This window comes from Panthera leo, chromosome B2, assembly GCF_018350215.1.
Source record: "Panthera leo isolate Ple1 chromosome B2, P.leo_Ple1_pat1.1, whole genome shotgun sequence".
NCBI classification, from domain to species: domain Eukaryota; kingdom Metazoa; phylum Chordata; class Mammalia; order Carnivora; family Felidae; genus Panthera; species Panthera leo.
In genome coordinates, this window is record NC_056683.1 from 26,288,991 (window position 1) to 26,303,549 (window position 14,559).

The window sequence follows — 14,559 nt, forward strand, 5'->3', positions numbered from 1 at the left end:
GGGCAGAGAGAAGGAGAGAGAGTCCCAAGCAGGCTCAGCATGGAGCCCCACATAGGGCTTGATCCTATGACCCTGGGATCATTACCTGAGCTGAACTCAAGACATGGACACTCAACTGACTGAGCCACCAGGTACCCCAACAATACAGTGTTTTACACCGTCAACCATTTAACTCCAAATCGGTTGCTTCAGCTCTGCCACTTTTTATCAGAGTGACTTTGGCTAAGGTTTGCTGTATCTTCAATTTCCTTATTTGTAAAATGATCATCATCCATCTTGGAGATCAGTGGGAGAATTAAATGAGAAAAAGTATGTTAAAATACTTAGAATAATACCTGCCACATAGTAAAAGGTCAGTACATAATAGTCATTACTGTTTTCCTTTGTAAAATTTTACACATAAAAAATGTCAGTATTAAAAAAAGCTCTTTGTCAAAGCACATATACTGTAGATTGTTTTTTTGTCATTGAAACAAATAGTCATGATAGCTTTAGGCCTTGTATTAATTATGTAGGAGATAGGTGACTGTTGGCTGTTGACAGCACCTGACGTGAGCATGAGCCAAAGAAGAGTTGTAGAGTGGTCTAAGTAGTTTACCACATTTTGGCAGTAGTAGAATGAGATAGATTATATGATGATTTCTGGTTTCTAACCTGATCCCAAACCATCAATTACCTGAACTGGCAGAAAGACTAACATAAAGATGATAGGGAAATGACCTTTGTTACAGGCCAGTCTACAGCTATAGTGATAGGAACTTAATACGTGAAGTGTGCTTAGAGAAACGCTGGGAAGGATTGGCCTATCAGAACACAGACAATCTAAGGTACTGGTTTTATCATTTCCTGAAAAACCTTTCTTTCAGAATGCAGGCATCCAAATTAAGGAAGTTTGAAAATCAAGTTGTTCAGAAATACTTCAACTTCATCTCAAGGGAAATTACACCCTCACCCTCCTCCTTTAAGAAAAATGTTAAATGCTGATTGATTTATGTTGGTTCACACTAATTTTATCTTACCAATAATTTTTGTTCTTACAAAATGAATTTGTTTTCCTAAGATATTATGTAATCATTTAAAGATTTCCTTTTCTCCTACTAATATGAAGATATTTCCCTTACCCACCCTCTCAGCTTTCTAGACTACCACCTTCTACCTAAAAGGGCTACTACAGTGTTTTTTATCAAAATGCACCATGTAGGAAGAAAAACATAGCAGAATCATTGGGATCAACCTAAACTACTTATATTTCTTTAGTATACCAATAAGATGCTATTTTAAAGATACAAAAAATTCATTTTAAAGTCAAACACTTTCTCCAAATCATTACCGAAAACATTGTAGGAGCATTTTTAAAGTCATTAAAAAAATATTGACACATAAAACAAAAATTGCAGTCTAAATGTCACAATAGCATTCACCCAGGGCTTCCACAGTGGGCCTACTGTACTGTGTCTAAAGAAACTTGGCATTTTGTCTAAGAACAAGTCAATAACAGGAACTCAATCATAAATGCCCTGGTTTCCTGCTAATATAGGACTTTCTGCTGCTGACTTGCACTGGGCAGGAGCACACAAGTTTAAATAACAGCTGGCAGCAAAGCCTGACAGGGAAGGCAGTATTATTTTTAAATTGGGGAATTGTTTTTCATAAATTTCTTTTCTTACATATTCTTTTCCAATTTTACCATCATTATTCATTTCAAAATTGAATAAATGTTCTCAAAGTGGCAGGAAAGACTATATTGAATCATTAAATGTAACTCCCTCCAGCCCCTCAGTGGCCTCAAATAATTTCAATACATACGCATCAGCCTTTTATTAATTGGACAAGCCTTCAAAAATGAGGAGAAGTAATTTATGTTGGCAATTTGATTAACAGGCTTCCTATGAACACACATTCCTATAAAGTTAACAAGTATGAACCATTCAAGACACACCAAGAAAAGTTCTTAGAAACCTTTCAAATGAAAATACAGCAGAATACTCATGGCAAAAGGGGGTGCATAGCCTCTATCAAAGTGCCTTTGCTACTTGACTCAGGCTCACTTTCTGCAGAACTTGTCAAGTGTAAAAAGGCTTTAGGACTGTGCACATGATCTGGGAGACCTTTATTTCCCCTGCTGCTCCAACCATTCTATCTACTAAGGTCCAGAACCAAAGGCACAGTTCATCTTTATTAGAGTAAGAGGAATTTCATGTTAGAAGTCATACATGGTATTGAGATAAACCACACCAAACTTGGCGCCATGTTAAATTCAATAGCTCCTTCTGGGCCTCCCTGTCTTTGCCAGGATGTAGGTCACAAGTCTAGTCTCTGAGCCTGTAGGCTATCATGACTGTTCCCACCTTACCTGGTTTTCATCAGTTAACTCCATTCCCATGTGTACAACCAGGCCCCTCCTTCCAGCCAAAGGGCACAGAGAGAATTATGAGGTAGTCAAACAAACATTTGAGTTGAAACCAGACATTCAAGCACACCAGTGTCAGAGAAAATTGTATCTGTCAAAAAGAGAGAAACTGAGAATATGACAATAGTTACCCAGAGCCAGCAAGGTGCAACTCCCGTTTTGCCATAATGTGATTATCTATTATAAGTTATGTTAATTAACAACAATAATAATGGCTGATATAAATAGCACTGGAAAATACCCTGTAGTAGCTATTGAGTTAATGCAAACAAATACTGCTTATTTTAAGGTTTCCCCTCCCTCTAAAACTACTGTATAAGGTTTAATAGTTGAAAAGTTACATCTTTTTCATACTTCGAATACTTAAATGTTTTCTGTACTAGTCTGATATTTTTCTCATTACAACATTGAACATCTGCACAAAGGGTTGACCTGACAGTTAAAGAACAAACAAAAAAGAGCTTGGATCCAACACAGAGACCACAGGAAGCTAAGAACATCTCCTGAGGAATAGTTATGTGAGGTCAGTACTCTAAATTGTTACACCAAAAGTTGGGCTGAATATTTACAGTTAAAAATGAAATTGCCACCAATTGAGATGATTTTTGTTGCCTTTTCAATAAACTGGGTTAAGCCATATGAAATTACCAATATTCAACCATTTTCAATGGTTTTGTATGGCTCAATATAAAATTTAGTTTCAAGATTTTAGGGGGTTTTGTATGGCTCAATATTCAGTCATTTTGAATGGTTTTGTATGGCTCAACATAAAATTTAGTTTCAAGATTTCATGGGGTTTTGTGTGGCTCAACATAAAATTTAGTTTCAAGATTTTAGGCACTTGCTATTATGTTCATTCATTTAATAATTTGTCCAGCTTTAATTCGGTATGCTGTGGTGTGCCACGGGCAGGCCTGCCACTGCCCTGAGAACAAGCTAGGCACATAGAACACAGAAGTATGTAACTGTTGAGCCTCATAGAATTTTAATAGGGCTGCAGGCCTTTGAGCCCTAAAGTGGTTCCTCCCCAGCTTAGAATATAATAAGTAGTAGCCTGTGCCTCTGGGTTCCTCCAGATCTGGTGTTCTTACCCCAAGTAAGCTATATTGACAGACAAACTACAGGGACCTCTGAGAGGCTGTTCCTATTCCTACTTTGTTATATTTAGGTCTTACATGAATTCATGCATCTTTTTTTTCTTAGTGTATTTGAAGCCCTGTCATTGGGTTCATACTCCTTTAAGAAAGATTGTGATTTTTTTTTATGAAGTCGTCTGCTCATCATTTTGAAATATCTGTCTTTATTCCTGGTAATATTCCTTGTTTTGAATTTGACTTTGTTTGATATTAATTAGCCACTCAGTTTTCTTATGGTTAATGTTTGTATTGTGTATCTAAGAATGTTTATTGTTGAGTTTAATACACATTGATAGCCTAATCTGTTTATTTAGAGGTTAGACTCCTAGAAATCTTGGTTATTTGGAAAATAGCTTTTGTTTTTAGAAAAAACTTTCTGAGTCATTAAAATAAGTGTTGTATGTCCTAAGCCCTTAGTCCATGGCAACGACCCTCACTTCTTCTGCTTACTTCTATTCCTTACTGGGCTCCCTGCTTCTACCCTTGCTCTTTATACTGTCTTCAGTATAGTGATCAGTGACTCTTTAAGTCAGGTCATGTCATCCTCGTTCCAAAACCCTCCAGTGGCTTCTAATCTTACTCAGAAAAAGCCAAAGGCCTTACTGTGGTCTGCTAAAGCCTTTCAGGAAATAGTTCCTGCTACTTCTTTGACCTCATTTTCTACTACTTTTCCCCTGCAGGCCTCAGCCACACTGGCCTCCTTGCTGTTCTTTGCATACATTGTGTACATCCTCAGCTCAGGGCCTTTGCACTTCCTTTCCTCACTTGCTGGGTCATTCTACCTCAGATAGCCAAATGGTTTGTTCTCTCTCTTCCTTAGTGTCATCTTCAGATCATGCCTGAATTGTATTTTAAGTATCAGTACCCTCCTTCTTATTTCCTTTACTTTGCTTTATTTTTCTCTCTACTACTTTTCATTACCTGACATGTGCATTTGTTGATTGTCCATCTTCTTTGTTAATTAAGTGTGTTAAACTTTCTAAGTTTAGGGACTTTGTTGATGTTTCCTGCTGGGATCCCTACTGCCTGGAATACTGTCTGACACATGGTGGGTGTGCAATAAATATTTGTTTAATAAATGAATGAATGCATACTAGTACTATTTGTACTTACAATAAGGTTTCCAAATGACAACATTCATATATATAGCGTTCAAGTGCGTAATATTTCTAATCTGCTGTGAGTTGGAATATCATTTATTATATAGTTTGGGATTTTTTTTACCCTTCAATCTTTTGGAACTCCTTAATTCTCAGACTGTCCACTTTTTTTTTTCCCCCACAAATATTTCCTGAATCTGCTCTGTACTATTTCTAGGTACTGCTAAAAAGTAGTTAACAGGCAAATAAGAGTCCTGTTGTTAAGGAGTTTATACTTGAATGAAGGAGACTGAAATAAATGAAGGCAATTTCCCCAAATGATAAATACCATGAAAAGAATTATAGGAATAGAAAGTAAATTGGGTTTGTGGCTGGGGTACTGCATTAGTTTGTTGGATAAGACCTTTTGAGGAGCTATCACAGGAACTGAAAATGGAGAGAAGGAGCCAGCAGCCTGGAGGAGGTGTTAGGGAGGGGGCAGTGAGTAGAGCAGGTAGAAGGGAGGGAGAGAGGGGAGCCAGGCAGGAAGTAAGTAGAGGATGGATTGGGTTGGATTTTGTAGGCCATAGTGTCAACTGTACCTTATATTCCAGTTGAAATGGAAGCCAATGGAATGATATCTGATTTACATTTTATAAAAGATCGCTAGCTGCTTGTGAGTTGTTGTGTCAGGGAGTTAATTTATTTTGGGCTCCCAGTAAGTTCTCTAATAGAGAGATTTCAGCATAATACTTAATTTTTATTTCCATCCATAAAACTGGCATTTTTTTATTTAATGGGTTTTAGGAAAATCTCAATTATTAAATACATAACACCATATATTGTGGATATGAAAGTTAAAAACACAAAGTAAATTGAATTAAATATTTAATCTAAATATTTAGGGGCACCTGGGTGGCTTAGTCACTTAAGCATCTGACTTCAACTCAAGTCATGATCTCATAGCTTGTGAGTTTGAGCTCCACATCGGGCTCTGTGCTGACAGCTTGGAGTCTGGAGCCTGCTTCGGATTCTATGTCTCCCTCTCTGTCTGTCTTTCCCTGGCTTGTGCTCTGTCTCCCTCTCTCTCTCTCTCTCTCTCTCTCAAAAATGAACATTAAAAAAATTTAAAAAAATATTTAGATTAATTTAAATCTAAATATTTATAAATCTAAATAAATAAACAATATTGGATTATGAAGTCTTTTATATGTTATAGGAAGTTGCATTTTCAAATTACATTTCTGAATATTTAAAATATTCCAGTTAACTCTCAAATGAATAGATTGTTAGAAATTAGAGATTTAACTTTATGAAATAGGTAGGATCTTTTATTCTTTCCCTAGGGTAGCAGTGGCAAATGTTTGCCTCACCTGAATTATCAGCTTGATGAGTGGCTCTTTTCTGTGTCTTCCCATTCTAACTGGGAGTGGTCTTAGGGATGGGCTAGAGGCATCATATAGACTAGTAGAATTTTACTAGTCTGCTAGTTTATTCTGTTGTTTGTATTTCGGACAACAAAAAGTACACAATGCTTAGTTTTTCTTAAACTTGATGAAAAGTCTAATGTGGTATAGAAGTTATTCTGCTGTGGTACAGAGTTATAACAGTTCTAGTATTTTCCACTTTCACAAGGTCAATCATAGTTTTCTGATTCTGTAAAATACCTTGTATCAGTAAAATAATATAAAATTTTTTTTAAGTTTATTTATTTATTTTGAGAGAGACAGAGACAGTGTGAGTGGGGGAGGGACAGGGAGCAAGGGAGAGAATCCTTCTGCTAGCACAGAGACTGACATGGGGCCTGAACTCACGAAACTGGGAGATCATGACCTGAGCCGAAACCAAGAGTCGGATGCCTAACTGAGCCACCTAGGCACCCCTAAAATAAAATTTTATTTGTAGCTCCATGTGTCTTCCTTGCTCACTTCCCTCATTCTTTATGTTTCCAATCCAGTGATTTCTGGGGCCTGATTAAAAATTGATGTAACCTTGGACCTTCTAGTCCTTGAAGAGTCCTAGCATGCTTTCATATTGTAGAAAAGAAAAATACACAGATTGACAGCTGTGTCACTGAAGGAGAAACAAAGTGTATTAGTTAATAGCAAGGCCCTCAAAGCATCTCTGGGAATTTTGGATATATTTATTTCACTTCCTAACAACTATTTTTTCCTGTCATGAGGCAGGCAGTGATGAGACACCTGTTAACAAGACAGCCCCCTTTCCAGGAAACATACAATCCCTTAGGAATTACATATATTTGTACATGTATACATTACAAATATATGTATGAATCCAGATTTCTCATCATGGTCAAGGAAATTAACCCTCCAGCACTTGGTGCAAGTTCTGCATTCTTGGTTCCTTCTTTTATCAGCTAGTCTCAAGCTCAGCTTCTGGTGGCTGTTTAAACTCCACATACTTGCTATGGAGTGATGAGCCTGTGCGGTGATAGACATTATTTCCTTGGTATAGGTGGGGGGGGGACAAGAATGATTGGTGTCTCCCCAATGGTGGATGACAGCTGAGGTTTGAGCCCAGAACTTCTGACTCTAAAGCTCATGTCTTTCCACTGATACCCTTGTTGTTTCTTAATAATGAGTTCTTGAGGAAGTGAATGAAAGACCAAAACAAATCTGCCTTTGAGCCCTGCAGACCAAGAAGCGATGAAGAGTAGGATTATTTCTTTAGGGAGCATTTTTCCTTTGCCATCCCTGCCTTGTTGCAGACCCTTTTATCAAAGGTGCCATTGTTTTTCTCACAATGCTGTTTATTTCATAGTAGCAGCTAGAAGTAGGAAGTTTTGAAAATTAAAGCCATATTGTTAGAGGATTTCAAGGAAAGGAGACCCTTTGATTGGCACTGAGGAAAATGTCCTATGACAGTGTCCTGAGCATGTCTCACTTTTTGATGTGCTCACAGCAGGGCCTGAGTTTCTCAAGCTGTGGTGCTTGCCCACGAAGGCAAATGGTACAGAAACAGGGAGGCCTTTTTGCTGGAAACATAGTCATTTTTATAGACGTGCCCATTGACGTGGTCAGGTTTAGCAACTTAACTCAAGACCACACAGGGAGCTGGAGAAACAGCTGGCAGAAGAGCATCTGCCTTCCAGCCAAATGGTCTTTTCCTAAAACTATCTACCTTCCTCAGGAAACTAGTCTTTTAATAGAAGCCTTGCCTCCACCAAGAACCTGGGCTGGAAGATGAATAGAGCCATCTTGAGAGCTTCCTATCCATTCAGTGTTTCCACTGGGCAAGTTGTATGGCCTTGAATCACAGAGATGATTCAGAAGCACAGAGCACGCTGACGTGAGGGTGCAGCTGTGCATAGTGCACCTCCCAGTAAAATCAGTAATGGAGAGTAGTGGTTATAATGTGTGTGTGAGTTTGCTAATAGCTGAGTTTTATTGGTTCTCCATTGAAAAGACCACTGAAAGAGTGAGGAAGTTGTCTCTCCAAAGAGGGGTGTGGGACTGCTGCTATACCCAGTTCACCTCATTGATCCCATTCACTTAATTAAAAGTCTCAAATTGTCACTGTTTTTGTCTGTCTGTCTGTTTGTTTGTTTGTTTTGGTAGATATCCATTTAGAGTCAAGTTTTAGATAATTCTCATCATTAGGATTGTCATGGCTATTGTCTAATGTACTCTAGCTGCTAGGCTATTTTAAGATAAAGGTATACTTTGGACATAATCTGATTTTATAAAAATTTGACCACCATAAGAGTCTCCTTGGGAATTCTTTTGGTTGTCACAATTTGATGTCAAACAGAGTCATAAAGATTGGCATTCTGCAACTTTCCTCTTGTTGACAGAGTATACCTTGTTTAACTTTTTTCTCTGATTTTTAAATGATGTCTCTGAGCACCTATTGCCACCTTGCTGACAGTTAAGACAGTGCCCTGTTAGAAGTTAAGTTTGCTATTCTGAATTGCCCAGACCTGGGCAAGAGGTAAATAAACCACAGGCAAGCCTGCTGTGTGATCTACAGGTACTGTGAATTTATTTTGGATTCAACACTTAGTGTAGGCATCAAACACTGTTGAAAAGACATAAGAACAATTAATAGAGGCCCACTATGATAAATTTTCAGGTGTGGATTCCGTGCTTAGCCCTGTGAATTTTTTTTAAGTGCTTCTGAGTGGAGTTGTGCCTTGTGACCTACACTGTTACTAAATTTTGGTAAGTGTAAATTCTTTTTGGTCCTGGTATCAAAAGTAAAATATGTAGTATCCAATTCAAAGTTTGTTCATAGCACAAGGTGTTTATTCATGCAGTGAGGGAAATAAACCACCAGGTGGCTCAAGTATATAGCATCTGCACTTCTTAGTCCTGGATAATTATACTTAAGTTTTGCAGTTGCTTTCCACTTTTAACAAAAACCATTGTGAGCATTGACTTTTTTCACATAGTCTTAGAATGTTAAAACAGAAGTTTGCCTTTTTGAATTGTGTCACTGACTAGGATTTACAAGTTTTGGACCCAAACACTATGTTTTGCTAAATATATAGAAAACTTGAACATTATTTTTTTTTGGCAGAAGTGAGTGTCCGTAAATTGTCATCTTAGAATGTTATGATAATTTATTTATCTGTTTATTTTGACATATACTTTCCACAGTTGCAAAAAAAAATTTAAAAGTTATGTTATTAAGTCACTAATTAATAGATATGTTGTTAAATTTCACTTTTGAAATTTAAACTGTTAGCCTGGTTTATATTGTCTTATTTTATGCTTGCATTCTTTAGAAAAATGAAGAGATACAATACCTAAAAAATCAACACATAGTTTTTGTGGACTTATTATTGCCCAAGAGGAATTAAAGAAACCAATTTTGTTACATGATAAGAAAGGTTGCTATGTAGGTTCCTACCAGCATAGACAAAAAAAGATTTAAAATGCCAGAATATTTGCTTTATTTTAGAATGTATGTATAATAAAATTAAAATAAAATTAACCCTTGGGATTCTGCCTTTTTGGCAGACCGAGACACATCTTAATTTTGGTTCTCTTTATTTTTTAATCACAGATTTCCTGGAGTTATGACTTTTTTTCTGATAAGTTTAAGGCATATGAGAGCATAAAACACTTGTTTAAAAATTTTCTGTTTTCTGTTTATCTAGGTCTTTTACTTGAGAATTTTTGGACAGTCATTAAGACTATCACTTTTATTATAAAATTCGAAAAGGGAAAAGGTGAAATTCAGAACAGGGTTTTTTTTTTTTTTTCTTTGTGTTAACTCTGGTTACAACTTTTGCTGGAGAAAAGATAAAAAAGGTTTTTAAAAAACTTGTATTAAAACTACCGTGATTTTATTTGTTGTTGTTAATTTCATGTAAGTGTAATTATCTCAGAAAGAAAACCAGAATTTTTATTGATATTATTAAGCATGTTTTTGTGTCATTTTAGTGAAGGCTGATAATTCCAAAGACACTTTTTAAAAAAAGCAGAATAGCATTTATTTAACACTGCTCTACTCTAACTGCTCAGAGGCAGTGTTACGGTGTCTGAAAGTCTTGATATATGTTCTGTTGACTAATAAATATGTTCTATTAACTAATAATAAAAATACTAATTTTCCCCCTTGTATACACGGTTAGCTGTGTGGTAATCAAGAATCTTAAACAATGCCATCTTTGTTAGGATATTAGTTTTTGTTAAAGAAATTGATGTGGTTTAAAAAAACTATCAATGAAACAAAAAGACCAAATAACCCCCAAAGAAATCTTATACTGCACTCAATAGACTTATTTTTTAAACTATTGTTGTTTGGGGGACAATGATATGTGAAATAGTTTAAATCAAATTATTAATTATGTTAATTACAAGTAAATACTTTCACTGTAAGAGAAAAAAATAAAAAAATAATAAAACTATCAATGTATGTGAACGGTATAGAGGAAGCTGCATGTATGTTTCCTCCTCCCCCATGATTAGGAAAATAAAACAAACAAAAAAAAAGCGTGTGTGTGTGTGTGTGTATGTGTGTATAGCACTTTTTTTTTTTTTAATGTTTATTTATTTTTGAGAGAGAGACAGAGCACAAGCAGGGGAGGGACAGAGACAGAGGGAGAAACAGAATCTGAAGCAGGCTTCAGGCTCCGAGCTGTCAGCACAGACCCGACACGGGGCTGGAACTCCAAAGTTGCAAGATCATGACTTGAGCTGAAGTCAGATGCTTAACCGACTGAGCCACCCAGGCGCCCCATGTGTGTGTAGAACTTTTTAATCCTACTTATTTTTTATTTATGCTGGTGGCTTGGTATAAAAGTGGAATCTTTTTTGTCATAATGATAAATTAGAAGTGTGTAAAGCAAGTTGATTGATAAGTAAGGAAGTAAAATTGGTAGAAAATGCTTAAAGATATCATTTAGTGTTATAATCCTTTTAGATATATTTATTTATTGGGTTTAAACAACTGTATATGTGTATCCCAGGAGGAATAGACCTTTAAGAATTGTGAAGCATATTTCCCCTAACTTTATTTTTCATATTTCTTTATAAGCTTTCAAAAATTTTTGCATTGTATTTTAATACCCTTCCTCCTGCTTTAAAATTCTAAATTCTTTTTAATTAGTTTTACTGTGTATGTTGCTTCAGAAATGACAATAAATTTAAAAATTTAGCTTTGATATGAAAAGAACTTAAGTATAGAATACAAAACTGCCTTGATCAATTGGTGCCTCTCCTCATATACACGTAGTCCAAACTGCTGACAAAGCTGAGATTAAGTCAGGATTTCCTGAGGTTTGGGAACTACCTAGCTTGACTTGCGTCATGTTGAATTGAGAAAGACAGGTAATATTTATATGTCATTTTTTAAAAAGCACTTTCACTAAGCTTTCACTGTTTCAGGGATCGATGTGGCTGTTGCCTGTGAGTTTGGTGCTTTTACAGTCTTAAAATGAAATTCATGGTTAACACATCTTAACTACCACACATTAAAAAAAAAATCTATATACTGTTTTTAGTGCAGCTAAAAAGAGAAAGTAATTTGTAAGGAGAATTTGTGTTTCTGTATATAAAGGTGTAGATGCTGTTGCATCAGAACATTTGGTGAAGCACTCAGATGTGTGCACCTCAGCTCGAATCCCAGATGTGATGGCTGCAAATCCAAACTGTGACACCAGTGAAGGGCAGTGGCACCTCTGCAACACTAGCGGCCATGCTGTTGGTATCCTTGTTTTTTGAAATAGACCAATTTGGGTAAATTTGGAATAAAATAGCAGTTTTCCTTAACACATACTCTTTAATACATACTTTGTGTCTGTGTAAAAACGTAGTTAGGATCTGTGCTCAGATAATTAGAAAACAGGTTTGTTGTTGTTGTTGTTGTTGTTGTTTTTAAATGCACAGGAATACCCAGCAGGACTTTTGAAAACTGAGAGGGAAGGACAGTCTTTGGCTGTAGGACTGTTCCAGGTATTGCAGTACTGCCAGCATTCCTGGTCTCCATCCCCTAAGCCAGCAACATCCCTCAGTGATTCTGTTAATCAGAATGTTGCCATAAATTTCTAGCCCTCTTCCTTCCTTTTTTTCATACTTGAAGACAAGTTTTATTTTGGGAGAGTTTCTAACTGTTAAAGCTGTAAGCAAGTTCCATTCTCCATAGCAGTTCTAGAGACCTAGTAGTTTCAGAGATCCCAGTGTTCAAAAGTATTTCAAAATTAATAACAAAAACAAACCCATACCAAAAGGAAAGAACTTTTGGATTGGTTTGGAATGGACAGCCATTGATTTCAGTCTACTAGGGCTATGGGAACATTGGCTGTGAGAGCCAGTGGTAAAGACGTAGCAAATTACTTGGTCATGTTCATTCAATAACGCTGTTAAGAACTTTCTTTGTCAGGCAGTGTCAGGGTGAATGACACTTGTTTTCCTTCCTGAGAGAGCTCAGTCTGGTGTGTGAGAAGACACATATATATGCTGTGTAAGGGAAAGTGAGGTAATTTGATCACAGACAGGATCCAGAAAAAAGTCCTGTATAGAGCATTTCAAAAATAAGCTGTTTTCCTCTACCTTTACATTCTCTCTTGTATTGTGTTAGGCCCTTAGGATAATGGCCAAGAGGACACTGTCATCAGGAAGCACTGGGTGGGAATTCTAGCTGTGCCCCTTATAAGAAGTGACACCTTGAACAGAAACTTAACTTGTCTAAGCATGGCTTTCTCCCCCTGTAGAATGAAGATAATGAGATTACCTACATAATAAGACAACTGTAAGAATTAAACAAGAAATGCTGTGTAAAGACAGCACAATTATCAATAATGAGTGTATAAAAGGTTGTCTTTTAGTATTTTTTTTTAACATAAGGGAAAAAAACAGGCAATAAATTGGGTTGGTGTTACTCTATTACAAACTATGTTTGGTCTTTTATTACAAACATTAAAAAAAAAAATTCCTGTGGCTTGTAATATCAGATTTTCATTCCATACTTGATCTTTTTTTCTTCCCTCCTGGTTATTTTTTTAGGAACAAAATATAAAAATAAAAAAAAAAAAACATTTGTACTTTTAGTAAAAGTGGCAAGTTGAATGTTTTCAGTTGGGTGAGTTGCCTTCCTGAGTGACCTTAGTGACCTCACCTCTGTCTTGAACCTGAGGAGAAAGGAGATAGCAGTACTGAGAGGATTTAGGATGAGAAAGAAATCTGTTGAAATATGAAGAAAAGTTATTGAAATCTATAAAAGGTTTATGTTTGATTATGCAAGTTATCCTTTCATCTCACTGAGTTCCATCATTTAAAGAGAGAACTACTATATGTGTCATTAACCTGGTAGTCATGGAATCCATTAGTTATCTTGGTCACAGAAAATTTGAGCAGAATTGATCTTTGTGTTGTAGTGGTTGGTACTTGTAGACCTAAACCATCAGTTATGTAGTAGAATATCAAAGCCATTCCCTATAACCAGTGGGATACAGACTGAGAAATAATTATTTTCAGATGTGAAAGTATGTTTCCAATCCTCCAGAGAGGTGTACTAGTTTCATATTCTGTAAATGCCATCCAAGTATGTTCTGGAAGTATATTCAGAACTATAAAGCAGGAGATTATGAACTGCAGAGTGAGCAGAGTCATGTAGAGCAATGGCTGCATTCTTGGCTTCTAAATACTGTGTATTCTTGGGTCCCATGGAGATCTATTTAGTTAGGATTTTTAAGGTGAGGCCTGGGGTCTTTGCTTCCCAGTTGATTCTGACAAATCATATAGATTTGGGAATCATCATTATGGATTGGAAAATTAACCCTCCAAACATAAATCAGCCTGCATTTCTTGTTGTCCGTTTGCTATCTCTACTTGGATGTTCTCCCTAAATCTCAAAATCAACACAGGTTAAAAAAACATCTACACTCCTGACTTCTGCATCTCCCCTCACCCCCCACCCCTGCCTCTTCCTCACCATTAACTTCAACTCCCAGTTGTTATTAGCTTGATTTGTCTCCCTGTTACCCAGGCCTAAAATACCAGTTCCTTTTGAATGGTTTTCTGTTCCTTCCCCACCCCCTGCTTTTTCCTTTTTATTAACTCTCACCTGGAATTTTGCAGTCTCACTGATTGTACTGCATTCAGTCTTCCCCACAAGTTTTTATCAATATGAGGTCCATTTTCTTCTGTGCTGATACTGTGAATTAACCTAAATGCTTTAGCCTAGCATTCTAGCCTTTCCACAGATATCACAGTTTTATCCCTTATGTGTATCACAAGTTTGGCCATAGTGGATGATTGACTGTTCTTTTACCCTGCTTCACCTTTCTCGTGTACCCACATTATTGCTTGTGGGAATGGTGTCCTCTTACGTTGGGTCTCACTCTGTTGCTTTCCCACTGTTCATCATGACCCAGCTCAAGTATTAGGTATGGAGGAAGGCTTCCTGATCCCTCCTTTAACAGATGTGCTCTTGGCTGCCTCTGATTCCTCTGCAGCATGTTACAGTT

The 14,559-nt window shown here is 36.7% G+C and overlaps 1 protein-coding gene and 1 long non-coding RNA gene across 4 annotated transcripts in view; both read left to right on the forward strand.

The window, feature by feature from the left end:
* Positions 1–14,559, forward strand: part of GMDS (GDP-mannose 4,6-dehydratase) — a 623,719-nt gene that overhangs the window by 56,959 nt on the left and 552,201 nt on the right. The window lies entirely within an intron of this gene.
* Positions 2,816–9,064, forward strand: LOC122219634. Its single transcript, XR_006202501.1, has 3 exons — positions 2,816–2,933; positions 4,531–4,594; positions 8,718–9,064. It is a non-coding gene; the product is annotated as an uncharacterized LOC122219634 (long non-coding RNA).